Here is a 14559-nt window from a genome sequence, read left to right on the forward strand (position 1 = left end):
AGGAGCAATTTACTTTTCAAAGTTCGTTGCCTCTGTTTAGAGGAGCAATTTACTTTCCAAAAGTCGTGGTACCTCTGTTTAGAGGAGCAATTTACTTTTCAAAGTTCGTTGCCTCTGTTTAGAGGAGCAATTTACTTTTCCAAAGTCGTGGTGCCTCTGTTTAGAGGAGCAATTTACTTTTCCAAAGTCGTGGTGCCTCTGTTTAGAGGAGCAATTTATTTTTCAAAGTTCGGTGCCTCTGTTTAGAGGAGCAATTTACTTTTCAAAGTCGTGGTACCTCTGTTGAGAGGAGCAATTTATTTTTCAAAGTTCCGTTGCCTCTGTTTAGAGGAGCAATTTATTTTTCAAAGTCGTGGTACCTCTGTTTAGAGGAGCAATTTATTTTTCAAAGTTCCGTTGCCTCTGTTTAGAGGAGCAATTTATTTTTCAAAGTCGTGGTACCTCTGTTTAGAGGAGCAATTTACTTTTCAAAGTTTGTTGTCTCTGTTTAGAGGAGCAATTTACTTTTCAAAGTCGTGGTGCCTCTGTTTAGAGGAGCAATTTATTTTTCAAAGTTCCGTTGCCTCTGTTTAGAGGAGCAATTTATTTTTTCAAAGTCGTGGTACCTCTGTTGAGAGGAGCAATTTATTTTTTCAAAGTCGTGGTACCTCTGTTTAGAGGAGCAATTTACTTTTCAAAGTCGTGGTGCCTCTGTTTAGAGGAGCAATTTATTTTTCAAAGTTCGTTGCCTCTGTTTAGAGGAGCAATTTACTTTTCAAAGTCGTGGTGCCTCTGTTGAGAGGAGCAATTTATTTTCAAAAGTCGTTGAGTCTCTGTTTAGAGGAGCTTCGGCCAAAAAAAAAAAACAAAAAAAAACAAAAAAACAAAAACAAAAAAATCAAAAAAATCAAAAAAATCAAAAAAAAAAAAATCATCAAAAATAAAAATGTTGAGTTGAGTCTTGATTGGGTGTCTACGTCTTTGCGCAATTTCTGTTTCACAGAAAATGTGCAAAGAGGGGCAGCTGTAGACACCCAATTGGGTCCGGGCCCAGATCAATTGGGCCTGACCCAAATGGGTAAGGCCCATTTCAATCCTGTATATTTTTTTTTCTTCTTTTGTATTTTATGTATTCTATTATTATTATTATTATTATTATTATGTATATCTTTATTTATTTATTTATTTTTATTCAGATTAGATTTATATGTATTTTATTTATACAGTTATATATTATTATTATTTTTTTTGTGTAATATATTTTTGGGTTTATCTTATTTTATTTGTTATTATTTTTTTTTAATCATCTGTTAATTCTATCTTCTTTTTCCCGAATTATCTGATATTATTTTTAATTTTTAATTTTTGATTTTCTTTTCTAATTATCTAGTTTTTTTTTATTTTGATTTTGGAGGGCTGAGATTGAAGGCTGAAGAATCCCATTGGAAGTGGGAATTCAATCAGAAGAGTCCAGTGGGATTCAAAGATTGAATTCCCGTCCAAGGAGGAATTGGGATTGATCAGAAACTCCTGATCAATCCCTATATAAAGCACCTCCTGGAACAGTTCAAAAACACAGAGAAAACAGTGAGCAAAGCTACTGATTTGAGAGTAAAGGAGGCGTATAGGAGGCTAAAAAGGGTTTAGGAGTGTTCTGGGAGCTAAAAGAAAATTTTTGAAGATTTTTCGATTTTTTTTTTCTGGGAATTTCTGGAAATTCCAGTTTCCGGTTGAATTTTCCGGCGAAACTTGAATTTTTCGGCCAAATCTCCGGCCAACCTTGAAGTTTCCGGCGACCTGCCCAGTTTCCGGCGAAGAATCCCAGAAACCGGCGACTAATCCCAGAAACCGGCGAACTTCCGGCGAAATTCCGGCTAAATTTCCAGATTCCGGCGAAAATTTCCAGAATCCGGCACCGGTGTTCTTCGGTTTCTAGAGAGAAGGGAGAGAAAAAGGAAGAAGAGAGAGAGAGGGGGAGGAGCGTTCTGCCGAAAAACGAAGGAAGGTGCCTTTTATACCCTCCCAAAACGACGTCGTTTTGGCCTTAAGTAACCCAGAGGATCCGCGCGTTTTGCCGCAACCCGACCCGACCCGGGCGTCGACCCACTTTCTGACCCGCGCGTGCCAGCCCCTCCGAGTCGAGCCGAGCCGAGCCAAGCCGCTCCCCCCCGAGCCGTTTTCCTGCCTTGAGCCGAGCCGAGCCGAGCCGCGATCCGAGCCGCTCCAGGTTTTTTTTTTTTTTTTTTTTCTTTGAATTTTTTTATTTTATTTATTTCTTTGTTTATTTTAATTTTTATTTATTAGATTAGGTTTATGTAATATTCTTTTTATTTATTTATTATTATTTTATTTTCTTTAAATAAAAATAAAAAATTCCAAAAAAAAAATATTTTTAGGGAAAAGTTGAAAGTATCAATTTTCCTCAGAAATAAATTTCAAAAAAAAATATTTTTGGGGAAAAGTTGAAAGTATCAATTTTCCTCAGAAATAAATTTCGAAAAAAAATATTTTTGAGGAAAAGTTGAAAGTATCAATTTTCCTTAGAAATAAATTTTCAAAAAAAGGGTTTTTGAGGAAAAGTTGAAAGTATCAATTTTCCTTGAAAATCGAAATTTCCAAAAAATATTTTTAGGGAAAAGTTGAAAGTATCAATTTTCCCTACAAAAAAAAATCATTCTTTCCTTCCTTTCTATCTTAATTTTGATTTTGTTTTTTTTTTTCTTTAAATAATCCGACGACGGAGCCTCTGTAAGTGAAACAGTAGTTTTTCTTGCAATACTCTTGAGGTGAGGGAATTTTCTCAATTTTCTGCTAAAAGTATTAGAGTCAATTGAGAGTAATTTTCAACAACTAACTACTTGGTAAAATTTTAAGGCTTTTGGATAACACAAATTCAAGCTGGTACCATCTTTTGATGGGCGTTGTGAGGGTGCTATAACCTTCCTCACACGTAACCGAACTCCCGAACCCTGTTCTGGTTAGCAGACCTGAACCTATTCTTCTAGGGACCCTTAAACTTAGGTGTTCCCTGGAAGGACAGATTCTTTAGGTGGCCAATCGCACCTAGATAAAAAAGATTGGTGGCGACTCCCTTAAGTCAATGTCTAGCGATAGATCCCCGGATCTAGACGTTACGACACAGTGTCTGTATGAACAAATAAATCTTTAATATTTTATATTAACAAATCCAAATCTCACACATTGTAGGCACCAATTTTGTTCTTCCTTTTTTTTATTATTATTATATAGTTTTGTTTTTTATTATTATTATTATTATTATTAATCTTTAAAACAAAAAAAAGTAACAAAAAAAAGTCTTGATTTGAACTCTAGCAGCCGAAATCAAGCTGCTAGAGTGATCTAAATTTCTCCTTGACATTGTCTAACTTGGCAGCATAACATCTGATGACCAAAAGTTATTGGATAGATACAAATTTTTTAAAAAACAAGAACCCAAAAGATCTAGGGCCTTGAATCCCAAGAGCTCTATAAATAGAGCTAAGTTTTGCAAAACAGAAGGACACAAAGAACAAAAAAAATGGGAAACACATAATAAAAAAAACAGCAAACACAACAAAAAATTTTCGAAAATGGAATTCTCGATTTAGGGAGTTTGAGATTTTTTTTTGAAAAATTTGGGCTTGGAAAAGTGTTTAGAAAGCAAAAAGGATTATTGAGAAAATTTTTGGGAATTTTTGAAAATTTTTTTGGATCGCCAAAATCTGGAAAAGTTTGAATTTTTTAGCAACCATTGAATTTTTCGGCTATAAGTGCACGATGATGACCGGCCGAATCTGGGTTATCACAGTGGCCAGCGAGGAGTTCTGAGATTTTAGAGAGAGGGGCTCTAGGGTAGAGAGAGAGGGGAAAGAAAAAATAAAAAAAATAAAACAGGGCTTTTATAGGCCATCCAAAATGACGCCGTTTTGGGTGTCCAGACCAAACCTGACCTGCGCAGGATTCGCACGTTGACCCAACCCATTTCGTAGGTTTTTCTTTTTTTTTTCTTTTTATTTTTCATTTTGATTTTTATTTTGATTTTTTTATGTTATTTTTTATGATGTTGTTGTTATTATTATTGTTATTTTATATTATTACTAATAATAATTTTTTTAGAAACAAATAAATAAATAGAATAAAAATAAAACTAAAATAAAATAAAATAAAGACCTAAAAAATATAAATAAAAAATTTTAATAATAACTTTTTTTAATGAAAATAAAACTTTATTACAAGCAAAAATATTATTTAAATTTCACCAAAGTGTTGGGATAATTTAAAAAATAATTTATGCTAAAAAATTAATAAATTATAAAAATGATAAATAAAATAAAAATAAATTGTTTAAATGAATCTTTTAAATGTAATTTTTAAAAAAAGCTAAAAGAGTTTAGTTTCTTTAACTATTACAAGTAAAATATTTTTTTTCGAATTTCACCATAAAGTTGGGATAATCCAAAATTATTTAGACAATGTAAAACAATAATAAAAATGAAAATAAAAAAAAATAATTGATATTTTGAAACCTTTTTAAAAAAAAAAAATAGAAAATTGAAAGAGTTCGATTTTCTTTAATACAAGCAAGATATAAATATTTAGATTTCTTCGATGAGTCATGATAATCTAATTTTTTATAATAAAAATAATTAATAGATAATAAAATTTTTTTAAAAATAATCATAATAAAAATTAATTAATAAATTCCTTTAATTATAAAAAAATGATTTTATTTAGGATTTTATCAAAATATTGAGATGATCTTAAAACTTGTTCAAAACTTTTAGGATTTCACCAAAGAGACGGGATAATCTTAAAACTTGTTTAATAAATTTTAGGAACTCACCAAAGAGTCGAGATGTTCCTAAAATCCCTTTCGAAACAAATAAATAAAATATCGTATGACGAAGTTTTGAGAATTTTATGAATGATCAATTTTTTCAAAATATTTTCTAAATAGTGATTTTTTATAAATTTCACCAAAGCGTTGGAGAATTTATAGGATACAAAATAACAAGAATAATGATGATTTCATAATAGAAATATTTTTTTAAAAATAAATTTTAGGAAATTAAATTTAAATAAAAAAAGATCGTATTATCAAAATTAAAGGATTGCACATGTTTAATTAGTATCGTTCTTCGAATGAGTGAGGTGAGGATGCTAATACTTTCCTCATTTGTAACTGTACTCCTAGACCTAATTCTGATTTCGCAAACCTAAATTTTTTTTAGTAATTCTTAATTAATTTTAAGATTTTTACTAAAAGATGATATTTTGAGTGACTAGTCACACCCTATAAAAGATTGGTGGCGACTTCGAAAATTTTCACCAAGTGTAATGATCGAGTCCCCCTCGGACGAAAAATCATTATGACAGCTTGGCGACTCTGCTGGGGACTTAGAGTCAAGCCAAAAATTAAACATGTGTTATTCAAATTTTAATTTTATGATCTTTTCGATATTTAATTTTAATTTCTTATCTCAACTTTGAATACTAAATTTTTTTTTTCATTTGGTTGTAATAAGTTATTATTTTATTATTATTGCTAATTATTTGTTAATTTTATTTGTTATATTCCTTCACACACGTGCACATTTCCATTCATGCATGTGCTCTATACCCGGGCTCCCAAATTTATCCCTTTTTAGAAATGAATAGAGTACCTACGCTTTCATGAGGTTATAATGCCTCAGCTTAGGCTAGGGAAATACTTTCACTCAAGTTGAACCTTTTCCGTTGGTAGCCCGTTATGGGTGAGGATAGGGGGCCTTACTAGTCTAGAGTGGATGACAGTGAGGATCAATTTAAGAACCTTTTTAACCTCTGTTAATTACCAAACCATGCATATAGTGAAACTTAGGAAACCAACCTTAGATAGGGCTAATCCATTTTTGTAGATTATATCCTAAATTAAGACATATAAGGAATATTTATTTTAATATGATCACTAACCCTATTTTATTTTGCTCTCCTTTTGTTTCATAATCATGCATCATCATAAACACTTACATATGGGATGTGCTTATCAATATGCTAATATCAGTAAGAAGATTTTCAGTCTCGCTTCGGAAATACCATCATGATGTTCTCAGTTTCAGAGCTCACTATGTGTGAAGAGACTAATGTGGTGATAGCTTTATCATTAGAAGCCCAAAGTAGAATGGGAAATTGTTTGAAAGAATCTGAACAAGAAATTTTACCTGAAGAAATCAAGTTAGGACTTTAACAAAATGACATCTCTGATTTGGCGCTCTGTAACAATTTCTAGGAAGATGACTTTCGAGAAAAAATACGATCATATTGCTTCACTGCTTGAGGTGTCTACTGAAAATCAGTTGATAAGAGCTTTAGTTTAGTTTTGGGATCCTACATACATATGTTTCATATTCAATGAAATAGATATGACTTCGATGATTGAAGAATTTACTACATTCTTATGATTGCATCTTCCCAATCTAGTTAAAATCTATTAGCGAGGTCAAAAACTTGGGTCTCAAAAGAAACTTGCCTATATGATGGAGGTCCCTACTAGAATGTGAACTCGTATATCCAGACAAAAGACAAAAGTGATTGCATCTCATGGGAAATCTTATGTGATTACATCATTAAACACTTAGAGGATGAACAAGGCATGAGAATGATAGCTTTGGCAATTTATAGCTTGATCATCTTTTCGAAGGTCCTAGGGCACATTGAGGTATCAGTGATTGATTTTTTCGAGCAGGTGGACAATAAAATCAATCTTGTTCTTTCTATATTGGCAGAAACCTTTAGATCATTGAATCATCATCGAAAAAGAGGAGGATGCTTCATAGGGTGTGTACAGTTACTCTACATTTAGGCAAAAAGTCATCTTCAACATCTCGTGGGTAAATTTCATCCTACTTATAGTAATAAAAATAGGCCAATTAAAGAATGCTACAATGTTGAATGGCCAGAATCAAAGACCAAGGAAGAATGGATATTGATTTTGCAAAATCTCATTAGTGCTCAAGCTATATGGAGAGCTCCATGGATGCCATGAAAAGCCATGTTATACAAGTGTGGTGACAAGCCATGGGTTCTATTTTTAGGACCGTGGGGAGGTATAAGCTATACTCCATCACTGGCTCGTCGACAATTAGGGTCAGAGCAATTTATCCTAATGACTCATGGGCTTTAAGCATTGGAATTCTCTTTTGAGGAATTAAGACTTCTAGGAAAGATAAAAGAGATTATCAGAGAGTGGAAGCAAACTCGAAGAGTAGATCGTAAGGGATATACAGATAAAGCCACACCTAAATATCTGATATGGAGAAGTCAATAGGTCACAAGCAAAGTTGGTCCTAAAGAAAACAGACCATGCCACTAAAAAGATACCCATTATGAAAAGATTCCTAAGGATTTGAAGATTATGAAGTGCAAAATTAAAGAAAAAAAATATAAGGGTTTGAAAAGAAGAGGCTTTATCATGAGATTAATGAGTGAAAAGACAAAGTTGATAAGAGTAAAGCAAAATCTCGAAAGCTTGAAAGAGAACAAGAAAAGATTTTTGAATGCTGGCATAAGTCCATTGCCACAATGACTACAGAGCTTGAAAAATCCAAAAAAAATGTAGAATAGCTTCAGTTAAATTTATTATCTAAGGAAGAAGAACTTAGTCAATCTATGGAAGAAAAATAGATACTACAAGGTCTCTTAGATGATTTGAAATAGCAAATGCATTATCAATGTAAAGCCATTCAAGTTTTGAAAGAGGAACGAGATCAATTTGAACATAAAGCATAGTATTAGAAGGAATAATGTTAGTTGAAAGAACTTCAAGCCGCTCGTCTAGTAGAACAAATAAGAGAAGTCAGCTTCAAAGCAAGAGATATGGCCTAAAAAGCTAAACAAGTGAAAGAAGAGGTTTACCTAGGACAGCATAGCCAATGCTTGACCAATTTTCTAGAGAATGCTTATGAGCAGTACAAGCATGTAGGTTGTTTCTTTTGAAAATTTTAATATTGTAATGAAAGAAGTATTTAGTGAGGATAATGTGAAGTTATGATATGATGATGTAAGTTTAGACTTAAAATCTTTTGCAAATATTGGATATATAATAAGCACATCCTTTACATTCATACATCATATGTGTGTTTCATTTTCTAAAAAAAATGCATCGTGACTAAAAGAAAAAGACCTAAAAATAACAAATCTAAAAAAGTTTTCTTTAACTCAAGCAAATGCAAAGATAGTTAGGCCATCAAGAAAACATAGATTAGACCACTCGTCATCGTTACAACACTCGCTCACAAGTCATAATCATGAAAAGTGAGCAATAATCTAGAATAGAAAGGATAGAAAAAGCTTAATTTGATATGCAAGAGCAAATGATTAGGTCTCAACAATAGTTGATAGAACAAATGACTAGGACTCAAGAAAAGACTTGGAAAGAAATGGCTACAATGATAGACATGATGAGGAAAATGACCAAAAGAAAAAAGGGGTAGCTGAAGAAGTAACTACTAAAAAAGAGCCTTAAGCCCAAAAAAATACCAGTGATAGGAAAAATCTATTGTATCCACCAGGGTTTACTCTACCCTATGCTCAAGCCTCTCATCAAATGCATCCACAAATGACACAGCCTGAAAAGCAGTCACATGCTTAGTTTAATTTACCTCCCTTTACGGTTCAATCACGTAGTCAAGGACATGTTGGTTTAAATATTAGGCCAAGTCATGTTGAGCCCATTATGATCCCGGATTTAGATGACCCAAGAGAACAGGAGAACCTAAAGAAAGGCATGCCCGAACAATATGAGAATACAAAGGCACAGCAAAACTTAGATCTTTTGAAAAAAAGGCTACGAGCTGTTGAAGGTATAAATATTTTTGGTACAATTGATGCCAGTGAACTCAGTCTGGTTTCAGATTTGGTAATCCCACCAAAGTTCAAAGTACCAAAATTTAAAAAATATGATGGAACCAAATGCCCTTAGGCACATATCACTATGTTTTGTTAAAAAATAATTGGGCATACAAACAATGACAAGTTATTTATCCATTGTTTTCAGGATAGTCTTACTAGATCAGCTACCATATGGTATATTCAATTAGACAAGAGTCGTATTCAGTTATGAAAAGATCTGGTTAAAGAATTTATTACTCAATATAAGCATGTCACAGATATAGCTCCAGATAAATTATCTTTGCAAAACATGAAAATGAAAGCTAATGAAATTTTAAAAAATATGCCTAGAGATGGCGAGATTTTGCTACTCAGGTTCAACCTTTTCTCATCGAGAAAGAAATAACTATTCTGTTCATCAATATTCTTTGAGTACCATACTATGACAGGCTCATTGGTCATTCCATAAAAAATTTTACTGATATGGTGATTACGAGAGAGATAATAGAAAATACCATTAAAATGGAATGATTGATGGATGTGATGTTTCTAGATCAAAGAAAGGAGGACTATCTAAGAAGAAAGAAGCAAAAGTGCAAGCTGTCACCATTAAAAAACCAAAATTGAGACCTTTTATCCCATACCACTCATATCCTGTATACCAACCTTTTTACACAACCATTTCTAACCTTTCCTAAAACCTAGACCATTATCAACCAGTGCAAACCCAAACACCTACTTTTCAAGCCAATGTTCGTCTCCGAGCACCTTCACCATAATCTTTCCCTTAGTCAAATACCACAGACTTTAATCGAAGGGAACTTCAAAATAATCAAAAGCAACAATGATTTGATCCAATTTCTATGACATAAACATTTGGTGGCTCGACAACCCATAGAGCCTTTGAAACCTTCATATCCAAAATGGTATGATCCTAAAGCTTTTTATGACCATCATTATGGAATTCAGGGTCATTCTTTGGAAAATTGTACAGTTTTCAAACGTAGGGTCCAAAGCCTGATTGATAACAGAATTTTAAATTTCACAACCAAGGGTGGACCAAGTGTAGAGGCCAATCCATTACCTAATCATGACGAAGGATCAATAAATGCTTTAAATAGTGAGACAACTTAGAATATTAAAAGAAAAGTAACCGAGATCAGAACCCCTATGAATGAAATATTTGCTGCCCTTGTGAAAGTGAATATGATTCATCCAATACCTAAAAATTCAGATAATAAAAATTTCACATATAATTTAGATCACACTTATGAATTTCATATAGGGATGATTGATCATTCACTTCAAGATTGTAAAGCATTTCAACAAGAGTTACAGAGAATAATGGATTATTTCTTGGTTGAATTTTATAAAGAATGTGAAGAAAGTTCAGTGAATGTTGTGACGGGAGACTCGTCCAAAAGTAGGCCTTACCGAATGAATTTTAAGCCTGTTACCATCTTCTGTGAAGATAAACTAACTGTTAAGATTAATAAGCTAGTTTATATGAATTTTGAGCCTATTACGATCTTTTATGATGAAAAATTGAGTGCTAAAATTGGTGAACCAGTTTGTACAACTATGCCAAAAGTGATAATTAAGGTTCTTAGCCCATTCCCGTACAAATCGAATAAATTAGTCCCTTGGAAATATGATTGTAATATCATATCATAAGGTTTGGATAATGGATCTCTTCAATATGGCTCGTATGATGCAAGCACAACAAACATAACTGGCGTAGCAGGCATAACTCGAAGTGGGCAGTGCTATACTCCAAAAGCACTTGAGAGAGCACAAAAAAAAAAGCAACGAAAAGGGAAACAAGCTTAGAAAAAGAAGATAAATCACCTAACGATCAAGAGACTTACCTAGCCCCAGTCTTAGATCGAGAATGTAAAAATTCGGTTACAGAAAAAGAGGCTTGTGAGTTTTTGAAGCTTATTAAGCATAGTGAATATAGTGTGAAAGAAAAATTGATTCGCTTACCAGTTTAGATTTTTATGCTTTCGTTGTTGTTAAATTTTGAGCCTCATAGAAATGCCTTGCTTAAAGTACTCAATGAGACTTATGTAGCTCATAATATATCTATGGAGAAACTTGATCGCACAATGAAAAACATTACAGTGGGAAATTATATATCATTTAATGATGATAAAATTTCACTTGTTGGTAGAGGTGATGCTAAAGCCTTACATATCTCCACAAGATATAAAGATCATACATTGGCAAAAGTGCTCATTGATAATGGATCTTTTTTGAATGTCATGCTTATGACTACACTATCTAGATTGTCAGTTGACATGTCTTACATGAAAATGAGTCATATGATAGTGAGGGCTTTTGATGGGACTCATCGTGAAGTGATAGGCGATATTGAGCTATCAATCCAAATTAGACCATATACTTTTGATATAGTCTTTCAAGTCATGGATATTGCTCTTTCTTATGGTTGTCTTTTGGGAAGACCATGGATTCACATGGCAGAAGCTATTCTTTTCACTCTATATCAAAAGGTAAAGTTCATAATTGATGAAAAAGTGGTCATTGTTGCTAGTGAAAAAGATTTATTAGTGACTAAACCCTTTACTGCATTATATGTTGAAGTAGCTGAGGAAGCCTCAGAATGTTCTTTCAGATCCTTTAAATTCGTTATGCAACCTATGTGGGTGAAAGATCAAAGGTGCCTATTCTATGTCTATCCAAAGCTTCCAAGATGGCCCTTAAAGAAATGGTAAGGAAAGGACAACAAGTGTGGGTTGACTTACAAGGAATACAACGACCATGGATGATGCCTAAGAAAAATGATTGGTTTGGGTTGGGGTATAAGCCAACTCAAAAAGGAAGAATGAAGTTCATAGAGGAAAAAAGAAAAAAAAGGTTGGCTCATTTTTTAGGGCAAAAAGTAGAGACTGAAAGCTTATTTTTTTCCCTTTTTATAAAACTTTCATCTTAGCTGGCTATATCTATCAGATGTAGTAGGCAACATAGAAAAAGAGTTCACACCATCATTGAAAGATATCTTCACTAAATTTTTTATATAAATGGTAGGTGAAGAAAAGAAGAACGAAGATCTAGGCTATCCATGGGTTTATCTTACTCCTCTTGGTACAGAACTAAAAAATTAGCATGTTGAGGAGCTATCTGTTGTTTTTAAATTTTCTCCAAAGTAATGTGTTGAACCTAATCTAAATGCTTTTGTTAAAAGAACTAAATGTCTTATGTGTGTTTGTTTCCTCATTTTCAATTGAATAAATGAAAAGTGTAGCATATTTGTCCATTTCTTTTGCCTCTTTAATTTCAATTCCTTGTATTACTATACATCCTTCTACTTTTAATCCATTTCACTTATTTTTCAGGTATCTGAATAGTGAATATAAAGATCATCATGACAATATTTCAGGATTTGATTTTAAAAATTCTGTTTATATTGGTGAACTCGATATGAAGAGAATGTAGGAGACCATGCCATATCCTCAAAATTATTGAGATTAGTGGAACAAGAAGAAAAGCAAATCATGCCTCATCAAGAAGCCACTAAAGTTGTTAATTTGAGGGATGAAAAAACTAAAAAAAAAGTTAAGATTGGTACTTCGATGTCATCACCAACAAAGCAAGAGTTGATAAAGTTACTACATGAATATGTAAATGTATTTGCTTAGTCATATCAAGATATGCCAAGGCTAGATACTAAAATTGTAATGTATAAGCTACTGCTGAAGCCTAAGTGTAAACCAATTAAACAAAAGCTAAGAAAGATGAAACCTGAAATGTTGTTGAAAATAAAAGAAGAAGTGATAAAGTAATTTGATGCGGGATTCTTAAAAGTGGTCAAATATCCTGAATGGGTGGTGAAAATAGTTCGAGTATCCAAGAAAGATGGCAAAGTGAGAATGTTGTTGATTATCAGGATCTAAATAAAGCAAGTCCAAAAGATAATTTTCTATTGCCTCATATTGACACTTTTGTGGACAATACCACTAGGCACTCTCTATTTTCATTCATGGATGGATTTTCAGGCTATAATCAAATTAAGATGGCACAAGAAGATATGGAAAAGACTAGTTTTATGATAGTATGGGGAATATTTTGCTATAAAGTCATACCCTTCGGTTTGAAAAATGCTGAGGCAACATATCAAAGAGCCATGGTAACTTTATTCCATGATATGATGCATAAAGAAATAGAGGTGTATATGGATGACATGATTGTCAAATCCTATAAATAAGAAAATCATTTGACTAATCTTAAAAGCCATTTGAGAGATTAAGAAAGTTTCAGCTCAAGCTCAATCTAGCTAAATGCACTTTTGGTGCAACCTCAGGAAAATTATTGAGATTTATTATTAGTAAGAGAGGAATAGAGGTGGATCCAGATAAGATACGTGCCATCTAAGAGCTACCACCTCCACGCACATAAAAAGAAGTAAGGGGATTTTTAAGGAGATTGAATTATATTACTCGTTTCATTTCTCAACTTACAGCCAAATGTGATCCCATATTTAAGATTCTTCGAAAACATAGGTCAAGAGAATGGGATGAAGATTGTCAAATGGCATTTGAAAAAGTTAAAGAATACTTATCAAACTCACTAGTATTAATGTCGTTTGTCTTTGGAAGACCTCTTATCCTATATTTGACAGTGCATGAAAAGTCAATGGGATGTGTTTTAGGGCAACATGATGAAACAAGAAGGAAAGAACATGCCATTTATTACCAGAGCAAAAAGTTTACTGCTTGCGAGTCAAAGTATTCACCATTGGAAAAGATTTGTTGTGCATTAGCTTGGACGGCTCGTCAGCTCAGACAATACATGTTGTATCATACCACTTGGCTCATTAAAAAATTAGATCTAATCAAGTATATCTTTGAAAGACTGTCATTGTCAGGAAGAATAGCAAGATGGCAAGCATTACTTTCTAAATATGACATTGTATATGTGTCCCAAAAGGCAATCAAAGGAAGTGCTATTATTGAATTTCTTACAGAACGCATCCATGAAGATTATGTGCTTATGACATTTAATTTTCTAGATGAAAACTTAATATTTGTACTGCACATAGATAAAGAAGAGCATAATGAAGATATATGAAAAATGTATTTTGATGGTGCATCAAATACTTTGAGGCATGGTATTTGAGTAGTTTTGATATCTCCAAAAGGGGATTACTACCCAATCACTATGAAACTAAATTTTGATTGCACCAATAATATGGTAAAATATGAAGCGTGTGTTTTGGGTCTTCAAATGGTTCTTGAAAGGAAAGCCCACGCATTGAAAGTTTATGGAGACTTCACCTTGGTCATATACCAATTATGAGGAGAATAGGAAACTAGAGACTCAAAATTGATTTTATACCAAAAGTATATATCAAAATTGATCAAAGAATTTGAGAATATTTAGTTTCATCATTTACCTCGAGAAGAGAATTAGATGGCTGATGCATTGGCTACATTAGCAGCAATGTTCAAATTAAATAAAAATGTTGAAATCTAACCCATCAAATTAAGCTTGCAAGAGAAACCAGCTCACTGTTCAAATGTTGAGAAAAGAGTTGATGGAAAACCATGGTATTTTGACATATTACAATATGTTAAATATCAATAGTACCTAAAGCATATATTAGAGAATGATAAGAGAATGTTGAGAAGGTTGGCAATGGGTTTCTTTCTAGATGGAGAAATTTTATATAAGAGAAGTCGAGACCAAACACTA

Source organism: Durio zibethinus, chromosome 12 (assembly GCF_047325235.1).
Source record: "Durio zibethinus cultivar Kanyao isolate XHJ-2024 chromosome 12, ASM4732523v1, whole genome shotgun sequence".
Classification (NCBI taxonomy): domain Eukaryota; kingdom Viridiplantae; phylum Streptophyta; class Magnoliopsida; order Malvales; family Malvaceae; genus Durio; species Durio zibethinus.